General features: G+C 42.8%; 1 long non-coding RNA gene across 3 annotated transcripts; it reads right to left on the reverse strand.

Moving 5' to 3' along the window:
* Window positions 1-2,560: 2,560 nt before the first annotated feature.
* LOC117453341 (uncharacterized) lies at window positions 2,561-3,203 on the reverse strand. 3 transcript variants are annotated; one of them, XR_004552891.2, is made up of 3 exons: window positions 3,109-3,203; window positions 2,744-2,884; window positions 2,561-2,611 (listed from the first exon to the last, which is right to left on the reverse strand). It is a non-coding gene; the product is annotated as an uncharacterized lncRNA (long non-coding RNA). The 3 variants fall into 3 exon arrangements; XR_011643985.1 differs by having other exon boundaries at window positions 2,720-2,884; XR_004552892.2 differs by having other exon boundaries at window positions 2,585-2,611; window positions 2,688-2,884.
* Between the last annotated feature and the right edge of the window lie 1,867 nt (window positions 3,204-5,070).

The following is a 5,070-nucleotide window of genomic DNA, read 5'->3' on the forward strand; positions in this document are numbered from 1 at the left end:
CAGGCGGGGCAGGGGGTGATAACGGGGCGTTTTACTGGCAGTTCATAACAAGTTCATTCGTCACTACCTAAAATCCAGCTCTCACTTCGCTCATCATTGTGTTCACACTCCAGTCTGAACATAAGTGTCAATCAGCCCTTACTAGTAGAACCTTGTACACATGTTCCATCCTGCTAACTGTTGAATAATATGACCTGCCACAAATACAATATAAAGGCTGTATTTCATTCTTTCTTTTACAGAATTGAGCGCCTTTGGAGAGATGTGTATGAAAATGTTCTCGATCTGTTCTACACAATATTCATCCAGCTGGAGGCCCAAGGATTACTCAACCCTGACCAAGAGAGTGACCTGTATGCACGACACAGGTGCTTCATGCCACACATTCAGCATCATCGTCAGTGTTTCAAGGAGGCATGGAATCACCATGGACTGAGGACTGCAAGCCACCGTTCGCCTTTACAGTTGTGCTTACTAAACAACAGAGAGGGACAAGATTTCTCACAGGGAAACAACGTTTTTTAGATGATGTAATGTATGCCATCTTATTCCCTGGCTCAATCATGTATTTAAAAGACATGCAAAATGACCCACAATGTAATTGCTTACACATTGTGAACGGCTGTATTCCTTTTGTATGTCAGGTTGGTGAGCATTATGGTGTGGACTGGGAAGGACCACATACCCCCTGTGCATCGAATGTCTTTGTTCCTGAGATCCAGCTCCTGCGCCCATTGAGTGAACAAGATCTTGTGGCCCTAGCAAACCCCCATGTTCCTTTCAGTCAGGCATTGGCAGTTTATCTTGAAACTGTTCAAACCCTCAGAGTTATGTTGAACCCAGAACCTTAGGTCAGGCAACATTTTCTTCCCACGATTTGAGCAGTGGTGGAAGAAGTACTTAAAACCATTACTTACGCAAAAGTACCAATACAACAATGTAGAAATACTCCATTACAAGTCAAAGTGTAGACATACTATCAACAAAATGTACTTTAAGTATCAGCAGTAAAAGTACATGTTGTGCAATAAAATGTAAATAATAATAAATTCTGATGCAGCATGTTACTGTTGGAGCTGCTCCAGGTGGAGCTAGTTATAACTACTTTATATAAAGTTAGCTAGTTTAGTCCAGTGTGTCCCGACCCCTCCTAATCTGAACACAGTGCACTTACGACCTGCTGGAGAATGAGGGGGACATGTGTAGGCAAGAGTGTGCTGTATTTGGGCTTCGAGGCCAGACCGCTCAATATCATTTTGGGGTATTTCCTTTGAAACTCAGTACAAATTATGCCCTATGTGTATGCTGAGCATTTCTAAACGAATGTTATAGGGAGGCTATTTGGGTAGACACTGCAGCCTAAAGTGTCACCAAATCTACCTCTCCAGCAGGAACAGTATTTTCGAACTATGTTTTGTGCATAAGTAATGAAGCAATAACAACTATTTAAACAGCTCTGGAATTAAATACATGCAGCCCTTTAAGAACAGTAGTCTTTCAAAATGAACTGAAATACTTTCAAAGTTGTAGATCACTTATTTATTTGATTCCATCTCGAGCTAAATGCAATGGCCCAAACATAGAACAGAAAAAATGTCATATCTATGTAACTGAACTACCTGTGAATAAATAAATGTTTAAATGTTGATGGGTCCAAAATGAATGCTCTGTGGAAGATGTTGTCAGCGATCAAAAGTTGCCAGATAGTGTGGAAACCAACAACAAGTGACTCCTGACATTAGCACACATTAGCTATCTTAGCTGAACAACAATAAGCCACAAAACTACAACAGACATCACCCTGACAACCCCTGGTAATGAGGGATACATGTGACATTGAGTCCAACCTAAACAAGACCAAAGCCTGTGTCAACGGAGTTGAGGCAGGCCTGAATGTCAGTAACGAAAGCCTCATAATCACGACAGTGTGCAGGAAGACGGAGCGTTTCAAAACACGTTGCAGATTTGGGAAAGTCGCTGCTGACCACTCTCAGCGTCAGTTCACTGGGTAGAAGTTCCCCTCCGGTCCAGAATTGGAGGAGTGCTTTGAGCTGTGCACAGGATGCTATGAAAGGAGAAGTGAAAAGTGTTCATCTTAACCTATTTTTGTTGTATTCAAAGAACACTTTAAAAAGTTTGGATGACAGACATTCAAAAATGTGTAATCCGTGGGCTATGATGATGTTAGAACGACTATAGTTCTCCTTAAGTGCTAATTACACACTGTTCCATTCCAGTCGATGACTGGTCACTCAGCTTCCCTGCCCAGGGATCTGTCTCCCTCAAGTCATTCTACCTCAGCATTTTGTCCCTCAAGATAATACATCATTCAAGTTTGGACAGGACTATTGCATGTCGCAATGTATATACATTTACAAGACAACATGTGCACATCGTTTTACAGCCCAGTTTGTGAAATTAGTTTTATATTTGTCATTATGTATTTCAGAAAAATAATTCATTACTGTCATACCCTTTTCAATGAAGATGCGCAGGTATCATCATCATCATCATCCTCCTCCTCCTCCTCCTCCTCCTCCTCCTCCTCCTCCTCCTCCTCCTCCTCCTCCTCCTCCTCCAGGATCGGCCACACAATCCTTTGTATGACTGTCTGCAATAAAAGTCATAAATAATCTTTTAGTGCAGTTGACATGAAGCTCTTGTGTTAAAGAGGGATTATAACACACCAGAGGAGACATAGGCAGAGGATCTGGTTTGCCTTTTGTGTGGATGTCATTTTTACATGAAAATTGAGAGCAGCCTCTGAAGTCCTTGGTAGAAATGTGGGAATGATGTCTGCTCTCTCCTTCAGAAAGGGCCAAACCTTGGTCTCCTTGAGTCCTTTTCTCAGTTGCTTAACCTGACGGCTTGTTCGTGAAATCACCTAGAATCCCAAAACAGAAAACAGCATACAAAGCAACCATATATTGAGTTATTGTTGGAACAAAATAAAAACAGCAAGTCTATACAGAGAAACAAGTATTTCATTTGAGCTCTATGGAGCAAATGCATTATGTTCTGTACTACAGCAGAATGAATACAAAAAGACATTATTGAACATAGTATTACATCTGCAGTTTCAAAAAAGTAGCGTGCAACGTCACCCACAGCATGGAATAAAAGCCGCTCATGCAGCCACTTCCGGTTGCTTTTCGTAACACCAGGCAGGTCCCAGGACAAGGTCAAAGACAGCTTTCTCTTCCTGTTTTGTCAACTCAGCGTTGCCCTCCAGCTAGATGAGAACATATGTGTGTGTGTGTGTATATATATACATATATATATATATATATATATATACACAGACAGAGAGAGAGACAGAGGAAACAAACTGTTCTTAATTTAAACAAATAACACAACCAACATTCTTACCAACTGGATAGTGGTACGGATGTCAATATCAGGGAAATCCTCAATTTGGATTGTTGTAGTTTCTGGTGATCCCCCGAACAGGACATGAGTTATTGCAGGACGTAGGCCAGATATGCAGGGTCCACTGTGTAGGAATGGCCCATCATCCTTCCTAAATTGCCAATAAAGAAAACATTAATTTCATGCTTTTATTGGTCAGGAGAAAACATCTGAATAGCTAAGAACTGATTAAGGGCATGTGTCCACAGGCCACTCTTTTCCTCAACACCTGCACTTTTCTTTTCAGTTGTTACCAATGAGAACAGAGTGTATATGATCGCTTCAGTTTAAAAGTTTAACTTTTTTAGAAAGGCTCTCCTGTCGTCATCGCCGCTTTTCCCAGCCAATGTGGTGCTAACAAGGGAGGCGCGGACATAAACACGATGGCCTATTTTCGGTCAGCTAAATAATTCAGGGTCAAAAAGGGGACTGAAGGCAACCTATCTCCTGCCTGCTAAAGGATATCCTTAAGTAAGCAAAACCGCTAAAGTGGTGATACTGGATCGAAGATATGTTGATATTTCAGTGATGTTGTCATAACAACAAAACACCAGGTGCATTTTTCACAGGGGCCTGCATCATCCCAGCGCTTCTGTCAGAAAACTAGCACTCAGTGGACACAGGCCCTTAAAACAGCAAACTTTTTGTTTTAGTTAAGACCCCACAGTAGGCCCTCGTCATACCTGCCACTAGGAACATGTCACTCTCAAGAAGGAATGGAGCGGTTGATGGAGTTAAGTGATCTGGCTCTCCTTCAAACATTCGCGTGATGTTGGTGTTCCCTGTACATAATGCAGTGGGGTTTCAAATTGAAAAACAAGTGCCCATTGTTTACCACAAAGCAAATACATGTTCAGCTGCAACATACCAACATTGATGTGAAATCCAAACTGCAGGAGGGTCATTGATTTTGAGAGGAAGAACCTGTTGACCCCCTCCCCAACAGCTGCATCCCCTATGGAAAGAAAGTTGCATGTTTTGAGTAAATTGTAAAGGAAACACATTTTAATATTTTTCAACACTGACAGACCACCAGTACCTTCCAACTTACAATTGAGAGGGCTAGCCCACTCCGTCTTCTGAGCCTTGTAGAAGGAGATTAAAGATCTCTCCTGGTCTTCTGCCGAATCTCGCAAGTCCATTCTAAGCAGGAGCGCCTTTTTGTTTTTGTTTTCAGAGAGTCATTTGGACTTGTACAGCTTTGCAGCTTTATCCACATCTGGTTCAGACTTCCAATCTAGAGTAAAGATACATAGTTGCATTGTTAAAGAAATTGGATTAAAATGCTGAGAGGCAAAGAGAAGTTCACGACTTTAGTTATGTCTACTGATTGTTCTCCACCTGGACCATCCTCATCTTCTCTCACAGTACAGGAGGGCTCCTCTGTCCTGCCTGGGGTATGCTGGGCTTGACTGAAGCTACAGGAGGGCTCCTCTGTCCTGCCTGGGGTATGCTGGGCTTGACTGAAGCTACAGGAGGGCTCCTCTGTCCTGCCTGGGGTATGCTGGGCTTGACTGAAGCTACAGGAGGGCTCCTCTGTCCTGCCTGGGGTATGCTGGGCTTGACTGAAGCTACAGGAGGGCTCCTCTGTCCTGCCTGGGGTATGCTGGGCTTGACTGAAGCTACAGGAGGGCTCCTCTGTCCTGCCTGGGGTATGCTGGG

Source organism: Pseudochaenichthys georgianus, chromosome 10, assembly GCF_902827115.2.
Source record: "Pseudochaenichthys georgianus chromosome 10, fPseGeo1.2, whole genome shotgun sequence".
Lineage (NCBI taxonomy): Eukaryota > Metazoa > Chordata > Actinopteri > Perciformes > Channichthyidae > Pseudochaenichthys > Pseudochaenichthys georgianus.